Here is a 15,945-nt window from a genome sequence, read left to right on the forward strand (position 1 = left end):
GCATCGGTCGAGATCCAATGACTGTTAGCAGAATATGGAATCGGTGGGAACGCCGTGCTGGATCCCAACGGCCTCGTATCACTAGCAGTCGACATGACAGGCATCTTATCCGCATGGCTGTAACGGATCGTGCAGCCACCTCTCGGCCTCTGTGTCAACAGATGGGGACATTTGCAAGACAACAATCATCTGCACGAAGAGTTCAAAAAATGGTTGAAATGGCTCTGAGCACTATGCGACTTAACTTCTGAGGTCATCAGTCGCCTAGAACTTAGAACTAATAAAGCCTAACTAACCTAAGGGCAGCACACACATCCATGCCCAAGGCAGGATTCGAACCTGCGACCGTAGCGGTCGCTCGGCTCCAGACTGTAGCGCCTAGAACCGCACGGCCACTCCAGCCGGCAAGCACCAAGAGTTCGACGACGTTTGCAGCAACGTGGACTATCAGCGACTATCAGCTCGGAGGCCATGGCTGCTGTTACCCTTGAGACTGCATCACAGACCGGAGCGCCTGCGATGGTGTACTCAACGACGAACCTGGGAGCACGAATGGCAAAAACTTCATTTTTTCGGATGAATCCAGGTTCTGTTTACAGCATCACGATGGTCGCATCCGTATTTGGCGACATCGCGGTGAACGCACATTGGAAGCGTGTATTCGTCATCACCACAGTGGCGTACCACCCGGCGTGATGGTGTGGGGTGCAATTGGTTACACGTCTCGGTCACCTCTTGTTCACATTGACGGCACTTTGAACAGTGGACGTTACATTTCAGATGTGATACAACCCGCGGCTCTACCCTTCATTCGATCCCTGGAACCCCTACATTTCAGCAGGATAATGCACGACCGCATGTTGCAGGTCCTGTACGGGCCTTTCTGGATACAGAAAATGTTCGACTGCTTCCCTGGCCAGCACTTTCTCCAGATCTCTCACCAACTGAAAATGTCTTGTCAGTGGTGGCCGAGCAACTGTCTCGTCACAATACGCCAGTCACTACTGTTGATGAACTGTGGTACCGTGTTGAAGCTGTACATGTACACGCCATCCAAGCTCTGTTTGACTCAATGCCCAGGCGTATCAAGGCCGTTTGAATGGCCAGAGGTGATCGTTCTGGGTACTGATTTCTCAGGATCCATGCACCCAAATTGCGTGAAAATGTAATCACATTTCAGTTCTAGGATGATATATTTGTCCAGTGAATACCTGTTTATCGTCTGCAATTCTTTTTGGTGTAGCAATTTTAATGGCCGGTAGTGTATGTATTTTAGAAGTTTTCGGTTATCGCCTTATGCATGTGCTACTTGTCTAATTGTAGGGGAGGTTATGCAGTGGGCAACCTGGCGTCAGTGGCTGGGGCCAGTGACCTGCGTTCTGGCATCGGGGTCGCTGCGACATGGGACGGACAAGGTGGGCGGAGTTGCGCCGTGGCGCGCGCAGCGGCGACTCCGGAGTAGGGGCGCTGCCGGCCGCAGGCGGCACGCCGTGACGTGTGACGCGCGGCCGCAGACGCTCAGTGGCCCGCGCAGCCTCCGCCCGCTCCAGATTCGCGCTCTCCGCTGCCGTCCCTCGCTCGGGACGTGGTCCGCGCCAAGCCGCCGACTCGCCGTATCGTTGGAGCATAGGCGTCCGTCACTACCGCTCGCCGTGGTGAGTAACACAGACAGCGTCCAACTTACTGCCGACGCTTTCCTACTCTGTTTCAAAAGCTCGCCATGCAACTGTCGCCTAATTTATGTATCATATTTTCAGCATCACGTACTCCTCGCGGTTGCTATTTTCTGGACGATTCTTTTAATTTATATATATACCCCTTTCAATGTCAGTCTGTAGGATGGCTTGTATTTACCTTTCATAGCAATTTCTCTCGAATGCTTCCAGCTCTTTTAGCTTTCTTGATACGAAATCGACCACTTAACTTGAATTTCGCTTCTATACTGTTACTATAATTCTGGTTAGTAAATAAATGTAAATGTCATGTGACTAGGGCCTCACGTTGGGCAGACCGTTTGCCGGGTGCAAGTCTTTCGAGTTGGCGCCACTTCGGCGACTTGGCGCGTTGATGGGGATGAAATGATGATGATTAAGAAAACACAACACCCACTGCCTGAGCGGAGAAAATCTCCGACCCAGCCGGGAATCGAACCCGGGCCCATAGGATTGACATTCCGTCGCGCTGACCACTTTTCTTTTTATACCAACTTTTTTTATGTGTTCTACCAACTTTTTTCTTTTTTTCTTTTTTAAATAAATGTATATTTTTATTTTTTTCTGTTTTAAGAAAAAATAAAATAAAAATAAAAACGCGGTTCCTCCGCCTTATGGTCCAACAACGCGACCACTTTATTCGTACAATTGGGCTGTCCTAGGGATAAGAAAAGTGTCGAGACAGCAAAAACAAGATGGAAACCGTAAAATCAACGTAAAGGCCGCCCTCTTTGGTGTTTTTTTTAAACATGAGTAAAGTAAATGACAATCCTAGTCACGGGCGAAAGTGAAAATGATCATCACAATCCCTGCAGCACGCGGTGTCGCATCATAAATCTGGCAGAAAGCCGTATAATCTTGACCATTTCTGTCATTGTGTGCGGCATGTATTTCTCCTGCATTGACCATTCGAAGGACCAATATCTGAGGCGGTTTCGGTGTTTACCATCGTTGTGACTTTTTTTTTTACGTTAACATAATCCAGTCATAACTGGCGCCAACAGGTAGGGGCCAGTTTTCTTCTCAGTGCGCCATGTGCCGACATAATTGAACCGCGCAGTACTGTCTCTAGTCGTTGTGCTGCTCCACTCAGCTACCGGAGGCGGACATTCTGGTTAATGAGAACACTTTTAGTGTGCGCGACACAGCTGCGTAATAACTTTTCGATTGAGGCAGCTTGTTTCTACGCCACGCCTCCTATCGGATTTAGTTGCACCTCTGATGGCAAGGTAGCTGTTACATGTATTTCGTGTCGTGTTTCTGCTGCCATACGCCACCTTCAATCGAGGAACATTATTCTTAAGACGAAACTAAAAACAGGAAGCAGAACAAAAGATAAAAGGCATTTGTCAGCACAATTCTTTTTCTTCCTCCTTTCTTTATTAGTTCCAACTTATCAGCTTAAGCCTAATCGTGACTGTTATAAACATTGATATAAATACACAAGTAATGGTAACTATTTATTTCCTCGACGCGTTTCTAACGTTTAAACCTCCATCATCGGGTGGATTTACATTAGTTAGTATGACATTTGTGTGTGTGCGTGTCTTGTGTTACGATATTTTGGAGGAACTTGTGGCGCTGTCTCCAATGGTCACAGGTTTCATACAATGTGCAGCAATGGAGACAGTGCCACAAGTTCCTCCAAAAGATCGTAACACAACACACACACAAATGACACACTAACTAATGTAAATCCACCCGATGATGGAGGTTTAAAGCTGAGAAACGCATCGTGGGAATAAATAATAACTGGTAACAGTCACGGTAAAGCCTAACCAAAATGTTCGCATTTAAAGTTAATTGTAACTACCTGTATTCACTTATATTTTTCGTTTCACTACAGGTATTGAAGGATTATGGCTACATTTTTGCAATTTGTGCGTTCCATACAATATGTGTCGTGGAACGTAAATTCGATTGGGAAAAGCAGCTCGTGATAACCAACATAAATACTACAGATTACCTGAAAAATCATTCCCGCAGATCACCTACATTACAATATTTCAACAGTTACGACTGATCATATATAATCCTCCGAAATGTTTACTGTGAAGATAAATAAAATAAACTGGTTACAGTTGTTTCTAATTATTTGTCGACTGAGCTCCTGTTTGTTTTTAATATTCATGGCGCCAGCGGTTCTCAGTCCGTTTACTTTCAAAAACAATTTCGTTTTGGGGACGATATAGCGAGACTGAAAGTGGTGTAAGGCTGTAAAGTCGCGTAACAGTCACCAAGGGAACTTGGGTAAGGTACCTTATGTAGAGGGCGTGCCTTACGTCATGCAGATTGAAAAGTAATAATGAAATTGTATTGTAGTTTAAGATTAAAGCAAAACCCCAGTATGTGAATGGCCAGCATGTAGACATATTTTAAACGAAGAAATGTATCTTAATTGAAATATACTGAGACGTTGCACATGATATCAGTCTGTTGAAAATATGGCGCAAGTAAGTGACAGTATGTGATCGACAAGATGAAATTATATTTACCATATAGTTCTAGCGCTTCCAGACAAAGTGCTGTAGCCTGTTTTCTCTTTGATGTTTCAGTTTCTGCGAATGTCCAAGTCAATTCGGCTGTTCCGCTTTATATTTTCTACCGTTGTCCTAAACCAGCCCAGGTGAATTCGGAGCTGATTCGTCAGACAGTGTCACAGTCGATTCTTTCCGCCCATCCTCGTCTGACGGAGCTGGTGTTCCGTTCCTAATGACCTCGCCGTCGACGAGATGTTATCTGAAACCCTTCTTCCTTTTCCTGTTTTTCTTTTTCTCGCTCCCCTTGCCCTAGGAGTCAGCATCATTCAGCGATCACCGACCCTCTAGACCACACGCTGACGTATTGGAGCCTCTTCTTACACTCCGGGTAAACACAGCTTGTTTAAGTTCTTGTTCTTGTTCTTCCTATTAGGGTTACGGTTCTTTGTGGAAGACATTTCACCTCGGGACAAAGAGCTCCAAAAGTGATTGACGTACGCCAGCCCAATAGATTGGCTTACTTCTCGACTATTATCTGATTTGCCGGTTTACCATCACATCTTGTTTCTCTTCAAATGTCCTTCTTTACCACCTTTGACTGAGCCTAGTTTTCATCTCGTCACTCTTCTTTCAAGGATATTGAGCTCGTCTCTATTTACTTTCCGGCTGTCTTTGTTCCTGTGGCACAGGGAACAACTGGTCGAATCATGGTATAATAAGATCGGCATACAAAATACTACACTTAAAAAATAGCACTGACTAGCATGGAGGGTTGTAGAAGAGATACTACTTGTACCAGTGATCGCTTTACTGTGTTAATAATTATAACGATTACTTCTAAAATAATAAACAGTTTACGTATCTTTCTCCCTCTGTCTCGATTTTATTCGACTGCTTCCTATATAATATCAAGTTGATTTCATTTAAAATTTAACAATGTTGCAGCTTTAAATAATCGTCGACGTAAAACTAGTCAGGGAAGGGAAATACTTAAAATTAACGATCTAAATATTAAGAAAATAGGAAGGTAGGAAGAAGTTTAGATTGATAGGATGCCACTGCCGATGCTGTCCAGGGAAGAATCCTCAGAAATACACTTCACCTCTCGCTCCTGGGTAGTCACCGCGTGATCTGTTAATCGCCATCCGATGGAGAGGAGCCAGTCGGTTGTACAGAATCAAAGCACGATCGTGGGTCAACGTGGAGACATTACAGAATGGCAGAAATGAGCTAGTGTATAATGTTTGGTCGTATTCACGGCAACATGTCAGTGAAGTTACCCGTATTGCCAGAGTTTCAGCGCAGCCTGACCAACGTGTCTGTGAGGATTGGAGTACCACTCACGGCCACGTAACACCGCGTAAGAACAGTGCTTGTAAAACATAACTGGCCGACGATGACCGGAGTCGATTTCTACGCCGTGTTAATGACGATCCCGGCGGGGTCAGTGATTTTCTCTGCCTCGTGATGACTGGGTGTTGTGTGCTGTCCTTAGGTTAGTTAGGTTTAAGTAGTTCTAAGTTCTAGGGGACTTAAGACCATAGATGTTAAGTCCCATAGTGCTCAGAGCCATTTGAACTATTTTTGTTAATGACGATCGGTTTCAGACTCTACAGGAATCGCGACTGTCAGAGCATGCAGTTCCGTCTCAACTAGCGAACGTTGTAAAATGGATGCAGCGGACATTTGGAGTTGCAAAATGGTAGTGCTCACAGTTGTAGCTTTCCAATGAGTCAGATAACACAGAAACAAGACAATAGCTAACTGGAGGGGTCTAGTGTGGGCCGACAAGCCGCGATTTTACTTCTTTTCGGTTCATACACGGCATCGAGTGCACCGATGGTCCAGTGAGCTCTTTAACTGCATAGCGTGTGGAGGGTAGAGTTCAGTTTGTAGGCGGTTCTGTGATGTTTTGAAGGTGCTTTTTGTACTATGATTTGGGGCCACTCATGCAGGCTACAGAGAGCATGAACCAAGACGTTTACTTCAGCATTCTCTGTGACCAAATGTTGCTGATTCTTCTATATCTTCACGGTGATTATGTGTTAGACACTCCCATCTTCCATGATGACTACAACCATGTTCACAGCGCTTCATTGTTTAGTTTCCTGGTTCGAAAAACACGTGGGAACCCTATCGGACATCGCCTGGCCCCGATTTTAGTTCCACAAAATATTTCTGCCACTATTTGGAACAGCAGGTGAAATGCAACAGTCAATATCCCAATAATGTGTTAGATCTACATGATCTAGTCATCAATAAGTGGCTTCGGCTGAATATGGCAGCCCTCGAGAAACTTGTGTACTTTCTTCCACCCCGAACTAAAACTGTTATCAACGCTATAGGCTGTTTTACACGCCATTACCGTGCAGTGACTAACGTTTTATCCATTGTAGGCCTGCTCATCATACATGTGAGTCACAAGTGATAACAGAATCGCTCAACTATATCTACGTTATGTAGAATGTTTTGAGGAGCGATTACATTGTAAATTTGTGAAATAATTTCTTCAGTCGCTTTTTACTAATAGTTAACACAATGCGTTTCGGTAGCTTGCCGTCATTATCAGGTGCATAACAGTTACATGTACATTACATTAATCTGAAGTATGATTATGTTCGTTTGCTACGTGTGACCTGGAGGTTCTGTATCCAAATACAATCATGTACAGGAAGATACAATTATTTTAGTATGTATATTAAATGATTTGCGTGTTTAAATATTTCATTGGTGTATTTATGTACATTTTTGCTGGAAATTTAGTTGTCTGGCACACAGAACTCGGTAAAAAAAAAAAAAAAAAAATCACAACTTAACAATTTTATATTCAGATGCTTACGTCATTCCAAAGACTCTTGGCAGTTAAGATAAACTAATTTCAATTGCTAAGATAGATATGAAATCTATATAAAACGTTTCACATAGTATGTGCTGACTGTGGTCTTCGATAAATGTTTTCGAAGTTTATGTTATTACCACAATATAAGGGACTGGATCTCACGACTTCTGTCAGCTGTGCACAAAGAGTTTTTGCAGTAATGTGTTTGCACGTGAAGCGTTTACTATGTGTCAACACTTTATCAATACGAAAAATTCTGTCCTTCGTAAAACACCCACTTTGGCGTCTACCTGTCAGACAAAGCTAATGAACAAAATTAAATACTGAGTACCGTCCTGTTGGATGGAGGCAATCTACTTACGATATGACAAGTGTTCTACGTCTCTGAACGGCGACCTGAATTTACCGGAATTTTTATGCGCAGGTGAATCGCTTCGCAACTTGCTGGCAAAGTTTCAAGGCGGCCTCAGTCAAGCCAGGAAGCCATGGCAACGAGTGCGGAGCAGACACGCTGGTAGTTCCTCTCTCTGGAAGGGATAAGAAGTCACACACGTCGAACAATATCGCTTGAAATTTTCTGGACGTGAATAACCACCGATTTTTGCCGTGACTGTCCTTCATATTGTATTTACCATTACCAAATTCGAAGCCACCACAATCTACCCATAGAGATTATTTTAACAGTCATCATAAAGGTAATCTATATGGAACTAATCCTCTTTCCGAGGGACAGTTTGAAGATCGTACTCCTTTAACACACTTGGCCCTATTGTAAGTGGCGTGCCCTGCCACTTTTGTCTTACGCAACCTGTTATGACGGGGACAGCATAACGTGCACTCCGAACCGAGGTGCTACTTGGGATTTGCGTGTAATCTACGAATGAGGAAAGAAATTATATTTTGCTACAAAAATATCATTAATCTTTAACACATATCTGCACGTGGTTTATAAATGAGCATTTTTGTTTTGTTTTAGAAATACACGAAGCTGATGTCCGCCTTTTTAATCATTAAAATGCTTTGATTCATCGTATAATTAATGGCAGTAAACTATTAGCACTTCAGTTAATGGTAAAAGTAGAGACAGATTTCTTAATGAAAGTGTTAGGTTAATAGGAGCCAAATGATGGGATATATGCTTTGAATTCTTTCTCTAAAGATTCTCTGACTCCTTTCATTTGAAATGGTGGACCAACGGTAATTCTGACAAATTTGGCTGCCGTGCATGAGTCGGGGCTGATGTAAGCGTTAAATTTTGCTATGAAGACAAAAAATGGTTCAAATGGCTCTGAGCACTATGGGACTTAACTGCTGTGGTCATCAGTCCCCTAGAACTTAGAACTACTTAAACCTAACTAACCTAAGGACATCACACACATCCATGCCCGAGTCAGGATTGGAACCTGCGACCGTAGCGGTCACGCGGTTCCAGACTGAAGCGACTAGAACCGCACGGCCACACCGGCCGGCTGCTATGAAGACAGTCGAACATTTTGTTATGCTGTGATCTGCCGCCATAGACTACAAATGGAGCGAGTTGAGGCAGTGAGTAAGCCTCTAAACCCGCATTCAGAAAGAAGGAAGTTAAAATCCAATCACCAGTCAATGCTGGAACACGAATGCAGGGATTAGCCCTTTGAAACGAACAAGGGAAATATCTTGCTGTGTCCTAGTCATAAATGACCATACGTTTCTCTTTTCCTCAACGGCTTTTGTTACAATCCATAGAGGTTGGGCAGTAGTATGAAGAGACGGTATAGCTTTAGTCCAGTTGATAACCCTCAGATCCTTAGAGGAGGAGTAAATTTGGTATAAGGCATTGTTACCTTAACTGCAAATTGTATTAATTTGCTTGCAAAAAGGTTAGCTACCATTTACGTCACAGTAAAATACAGCGTCACTACAAGTGCTCACCGACGAGGGGACACAATTCCCTATATGGGTCGTGTTTGTAGACGGCAGCACCATACAGGTTATTAATGGACGGTAAAACCTTTAGCATGTTGTTGAATCAGAAAAGGATCCAAGTTTTTGAACAAAATAGATACGAATACACAGAGCTACTTTTTATTGGAGCATTGCGAAATATTCTCCCCTAGCATGATATCAAATAAGTTTTTTTTGTTAGGTTTGTACATGAAGCTCAATAACAGGAGTCATTTGTCAATATAGGGGCAAAATAATTTTGCTTACACGGTATAGTAAGTGTAATATCATGCCATCATAAAATAATTTGGTTTCAAACAATATATTCCGCTACAGAAATTCACCTGAAGTTTATGAAGGTCTGTAATTTTCAACAGTTCGGGAATTAACAACCGAATTCAAAGTGGTAACATTTCTCTTGATGCCGATCTATGTCAAGAACGGACAATGAAGAATAAAATACGTTACCAGTCACAGTTGAAGTTTGTTTATTTAAATCACGGCAGATTTCGAGCTCAGAAGCTGCAGAACACTACACATTCAGTTTCATGTTTTTACATTCAATGGTAGAGTTCTACCTTAAAGGCAATGTGCTTGAGGCTGACTACAGATACATAAGTGAAACCACTGGATGGGGCAAAGTGACCTTGTTGGCACAGCAACCACAGCTATGCGAAATCATCTTGGGTTTAATAAACTGCTTCAGTAGTTGAACATACTTTGATATAGCTAGAATGACCAAACAGTAATTACACATTTGTCGCCAAAGTAATGATTTGAACCAAATCGTAATTGCACATTTCTTTGACTGTAATTTCTGTATTCGAATGGAAGCGCGTTGTATGATGGGAGCTCATGTACATCTACATCTGTAACATTTTAGGTGGCATTAATGTGTGGAAACCGGAATATGGTCGTTCGAAAGATTACTTTGGTAACAAATGTGGAATTAAGAGCTGGATAATCCATCTGTATATAAGTACTTTCGGCTCTTGTCACTTAGAATGGCCCGGCCCCTGTGGTCGAGCGATTCTAGGCGCTACAGTCCGGAACCGCGCTACTGCGACGGTCGCAGGATCGAATCCTGCCTCGGGCATGGATGTTTGTGATGTCCTTAGGTTAGTTAGGATTAGGTAGTTCTAAGTCTATGGGGCTGATGACCTCAGATGTTAAGTCCCACAGTGCTTACAGCCATTTGAACCATTTGAACTTAGAACGGTTTCATTAATTTCTCGATTGTCATCCTCATGTAATTTGCATTTTACATTCAACAGTGAACTCCACCACTCAATGCGGAAACATAAAACTGAATGTTTAACCTTGTGAATACGGACAAACGTCCGAAACCAGTCGCGACTTAAATCAACACCCTGAAATTGTGATTGGTAGTTGATTTTATTTTACATTATCCTTTAATAGGAAGAATTTTCCTTTTATGGAAAAATACGTCAAGTACATCTCAGTACCGCTACCACAGACCAAAACATCGAAAAAGTACACAAAGTGGTACTGAATGATGGGTGATTACAGCAGTGCGAAGTAACTGACGCCTCAGGAATGTGATATGAAAGAGTCCGGTAGATTTTGCGTGAAGAATTTGAAAAGCGCCCATATTTGGGGTGGCTTCTTTATTGATTAGGCCTATGGGGAGGCCTTACTGACAGGCCTCGAACATTTATAAAAACCACTCTTTTTCATTACACGCATCAGGGGACCAGTCGGCAAGAAAGAAGTTCTTCATAATATAAGAACTGTAATTTGCAGTTATTTTAAACTGTATCAGCGGCTCGTCGGAACATTTCATTCTCATTCCTCGCCATTCCCTCGATGTGACAGGACCTTTGCTGTATCTCTCAGTCTGGAAATATCACCCGATATCATCACTCGGTATAACGTCTCAGGCGACGGCCAAAAACAATGTAACTACCCACAATGACTGTTGTTGTATTACAGGACAAAGCAGGAAAAGGACAGCTACAAGATAAGAAGACGCTAGTTGAAACGAGGGAGTATTCTATGCAGTGCTAACGTCTTTGTACTTTGCCCCATTAATATTCCATGGAATTCATGTCGGGCGGTTTGGGTGGCCAAATCATTCGCTCGAACTGTCCAGAATGTCCTTCAAAGCAATCGCGAACAATTGTGGCCCCTTAGGCATGGGACATTGTCATCCATAAAAATTCCATCGTTGTTTGGGAATGTTCTAACATTCATGGTGGTGTCTGTTTGTTCTACATCGTGTCTCCCTACCACTTTCGCGCAACGACGCTCTGAGCGTGTTTTTTAGGGAATTGACTAGTTTGAACCTGGGACCCGTTGCTGGTAAGGAGACGCCAGACCACACATGACATGTAGAATTCAGAAGAGTTCAGTGAGACTAGCGTTGATATAACCAAATACTTAATGATTTCAGCGTCAACTCCACTGCACTCCCTGTAAAAGAATCTTAATACTAACTAAATTTAGTGGAAGGGGTTCAAGGCTTTCCTATTTTTAGTTAGCTGGTAAAATAACGTCGAAAAAGCAGTTAAGTTTACCATTGGAAATTTTATTCTACTCACAAAACATTGTTTATAAATTGCACTATTGATAAAAGGAAATGTTTCAATACAGGATGGTAAAAAGCAACCGCGTTCAACAAAAATGTGAACGAATATTCCCTGAGTGAGTTTCCAAGTTCTACAATGGATCGAAGGATGACCTATGCCATATCACATCTATAATCTAGGTTTAAATTAAGTTTCACAAGAGAGAAAACTATCAAAATGGTCTACAGTCATCCTCAATTATCTTTAATAACTTATCTAACTTGTCGTAAATTACAGTGGCTGATGTGGCTTCTCAATAATTATATAACTGAGAAATCATCGCGTTTCAGATTTTTACTTCAAGTGGCAAATGTGAATACCATGAGCTTTAATTTACGATCGACACTAGTATTACGCAAAAAAAGGTGGTGTAACAGATAAGACTTCTGCAGTTCTGAGTGAAGCTTTATGCGCTGTTATGCGGCATCGCGTGCGTTCTTTACCTTGTCGTTGGTTAGGCAGCTTCAGGAAGGCAGCGGCTGGTGCAGCAGCCATCCAGCTCGCCGTCTCGGAACTAACTCTCCTAACTTCGCCTTACTACCATTTACCGAAGTTGGTTTTAAAAAAACTATCTGGTTGTGTTTTCATCTGACCAATCAGGGTTTCAATGTTAACGTTAAGCTCCTCCTACAAAAATTCTGTCTATCGAATAAGAAACGTTATACTTTTCGTGGTGGGGCAATGTTTTTAAAGTTTGCAACGTAACAGAGACGCGAAAAAGTCTCACGCTAAAACTTGCAGCTGGTGTGGTCCTTTTAGCGTTATCGTAACATCTATACTGTTCTTCTGGAGGGCTTTATCTTTTAACATGGCCTGGGGGGTGGTCCTAACGTAACAGAGACGCGAAAAAGACTCACGCTAAAACTTGCGGATGGTGTGCTCCTTTTTGTGTTATCGTAAGATCTATACTGTTTTTCTGGAGGGCTCTAGCTTTTAACATGGGCTGGGGGGTGGTCCTTGACGCTACAAAGACGCAAAAAAGTCTCACACTAAAATTTGCAGCTGGCGTTGTCCTAGTGGTTAACTGGCGACGTGGGTATCCAGTTCGTCCCTTATCGTAGGGCCTTCTAGCTTAACACGGTTCTGCTCTCGGCCTCTGTTCTCGTTTCTCCCATCGGAACTGCGTCGGTCTCACGGTGGGAAGGTATGACATGCATTTAGGCATTCTTGTGTTAGTCTGTGGTATTCCATTTGCTCACTCGTTACTCGTATTACTTTGGTTAATTTAATGTCACGATTTATTCAGAGCTATGTGACATACTACTGGATTTCCTTATCATGTCAGGGTTTTCATGGAAGGTGTTGGATTTGCCTGACACCTTACAATGTGAAGTCCATGAATGGCTGCAAATGGTCTCCAAGTAGCCAAACATAAAACATTTCCAGTCAATGATCTGTTCAGCTGGATCAGAGAACCCAGATCATTCGATGTCAACACAGTTCACACCATTATTGGGCCACCACCAGCTTGCAATATGCCTTGTTGACAACTTTGAGTCCTTGGCTTCGTTGGGTCTGCGCCGCACTCGAACCCTCCCATCACTTCTTACTAACTGAAACCAGGACGCATCTGATGCAGCCACAGCTTTCCAGTCGTCTAGGGTACAACCGATATGAGTACGAGCCCAGAAGAGGGACTGTAGGTGATGTCGTGCTGTTAGCAAGGACACTTCCATCGGTAGCCTGCTGCCATAGCCCATTGACGCCAAATTTCGCTGCACTCTCCTAACGTATGTGTTCGTCCTACATCCCACACTGTTTTCTTTGGTTATTCCACGCAGTGTTGCCTGTCTGTTAGCACTGACAACTTTACGGAAACGCCGCTGCCCTATGTTGTTGGATTAAGCCCGTCAGCCAATGCGTTGTCCGTGGTGAGAGGTAATGCCTGAAATTTTGCAGACTCTTGATGTTGAGGACCTCAGAATACTGAATTCCATAACGATTTCCGAAATGGAATGTCCCTTGCGTCTAGTTCCAATTACCATTCCGGTTCAAAGTCTCTTGATTTCCGTCGTGTGGCCGCAGTCACGTCGGAACCATTTCACGTGAATCACCTGAGTACGAATGACAGCTGCACCAATGCAATACCCTGTTACCCCTTGCGTACGCGATACTATCGCCACCTGCATATGTGCGTATCATTGTCCCACGAATTTCATCACTCAGGGCATATCTGTACATATTATAAATCAAAGTCCTGCCGTGTTGTTTCTGTCTGCATGCTTAGCTTAATCCCAGGAACTGCTATAGGGATTTGATACGGTTCTTACTGCTAGATAGAGTGATTCACAAGGAAGCTTCGTGCATATAATTCATTACCACTACGTCAAGAAAGTCGTCCAATCTTTAAGTACTTAATACCTCGCGTGCGAAGTCGGGCTGGTCGCTAGTTGTGCACAAATTATAATTAAAGGTGCAAATTACTAACTAGCGATCTCACCCCCACAAAAGTTAAGTGAGTGCAGATACTATACGGGGTAACACAATTTTTAGCCGGCCAGTGTGGCCGAGCGGTTCTAGGCGCTACAGTCTGGAACCGCGCGACCGCTACGGTCGCAGGGTCGAATTCTGCCTCGGGCATGGGTGTGTGTGATGTCCTTAGGTTAGTTAGGTTTAAGTAGTTCTAAGTTCTAGGGAACTGATGACCTCAGAAGTAAAGTCCCATAGTGCTCAGAGCCATTTGAACACTTTTTACTTTTCATCCTATGAGTAGCTTATGTAGTCATCAGCGGGTGTAGTTATTTAAGCAATTACATAGTAAGTCTGTTCAAAATACATTTTGTTGGATAATTTTGTTAAGTAAATGGGAATTCGTAGTAAACTTAGAGCTACAAAGGATGAGTGTTTTACATTGTTTCTGTGTAGTAACAAAAACAAAACAAAAAATGAAAAGAAATTGTCTTTCTACTACCGTCATACGGTGCTATTTTTAAGTTTCCCTGATACGCGGCTTTGTCTACAGTTGAAATCATAGTAGAGTTCTTACACATAAATTAGTCACAGATCGTCCTATACGTGCTTTCATAAGTTATTGTTAGAAGAACTGACAATTGCCGTCTAAAATGTCTTCGTTAAAAGTGAGAGACAGACGTTAATGTTCTCTGTAGCGCTACCAAGAGGAGATCCCCCTCAACACTCTGTGCGATGGTCGGGGCGGTAGAGGGCTCGCAGACTCTTTGAATACCATGTTCTCTTTATTCTATATAGTACTTTCCCTTCTTTCTTACATTTCGATCTCAATGTATAAGAGAGTTTTTTTTTTTTATTTTATTTTTTTTTTTTTTTTTTGAGTCATCGGTCGTCTAACTAGTCCGATGCGACCCGCCACGAATTCCTCTCCTGTGCCAACCCTTTCGTCTGAGAGCAGCATTTGCAATCTACATACTCAATTATTCGTGTCTTCCTCCACAGATTTTACCCATACAGCTCCCTCTTGTACATCCGTCCGATGTTTTAACACATGTACTATCTGTTGAGTGGTAAATTCGAGGGTGGATTTCTCCGAAAGGGTGGAGGAATGTTGAGTGGTACTTAAGATAAGTAAATAAATAGAGAAATTAGAAAATAAATGAAAAACTTAGTTTAGTTTAGAAGAACTACACACTGGCAAACGTCGGACAAAGCAGTAGTGGAAACGGTCGACGCTTGCAAGTCAGCATAGCACGTTCATGGAGAAGCTGTCGATTCAGCCGTCAGGGCATCGCCCGACCGGCTCACGTGTTTCTCAGTTGTCATATGTGAGCAAAGGCCTTCGCCTACATTCCAAGAGCCAATGACCGACGTTAAGAAGCTTCTTCGAGAAGTTTTTCAACGTGACAGACGAAGCAATGACCGTGAAGTCGTTCACCTCCAGTGAACTGAAGTGAATAAATACGCGAGACGCAGTGGGCCTGACAAGGAGAGTAGCAGTAGTTTTCAGTCAGTTTCGGTGCTGAAGACCGTCATGCAAGAAGAGACTACATCATGCACAGACGCACCAAGTCCGCCGCTGCAATGGAATTGCAAGCAGCAGCCTCGGCGCCAGAAGACAGAAGTTAGAAGGAATTTGAAGTCTGATTTTTACGTACCCGGGTGACTCGTGGCGACGGGAAGGAGACTGCCTCACATCACCAGTCACCTGTGAGCTGGGATGAAGATCTGACAGCCGAAGACTGGCAAGCTGGAGTCCGTTGTTCGAGTTCGGAACTCTGGCCTTCCCCCGCCGCGCCGCTCCGCTGGCCGACGCACAAAACTGACACACGCGGCCGCTTAGAGAAGAGAAACACTGGGACGCCACATCCAAAGTATCGCCGTCCGATGCACAACTTCGCTCTCAATAATTAAACGGGCCACAACACGATGCGCGTCTCCAGTCAACTGGGCGAGACGGCGACACGAGACACACACCGCCACGCGTAATC

The 15,945-nt window shown here is 43.3% G+C and overlaps 1 protein-coding gene across 2 annotated transcripts in view; it reads left to right on the plus strand.

The window, feature by feature from the left end:
* Positions 1–1,323: 1,323 nt before the first annotated feature.
* The window catches only part of LOC126344231 (carboxypeptidase D-like), a 146,153-nt gene continuing 131,531 nt past the window's right edge, over positions 1,324–15,945 (plus strand). Inside the window, exon 1 of one of the 2 annotated variants that reach the window (XM_050002005.1) lies at positions 1,324–1,655. The gene's annotated coding sequence lies outside the window, so the exon portion shown is untranslated. The remainder of the gene's footprint in view (positions 1,656–15,945) is intronic. The other variant, XM_050002004.1, reaches the window with a different exon arrangement.

This window comes from Schistocerca gregaria, chromosome 1 (assembly GCF_023897955.1).
Source record: "Schistocerca gregaria isolate iqSchGreg1 chromosome 1, iqSchGreg1.2, whole genome shotgun sequence".
In the NCBI taxonomy this organism is placed as follows: Eukaryota; Metazoa; Arthropoda; class Insecta; order Orthoptera; family Acrididae; genus Schistocerca; species Schistocerca gregaria.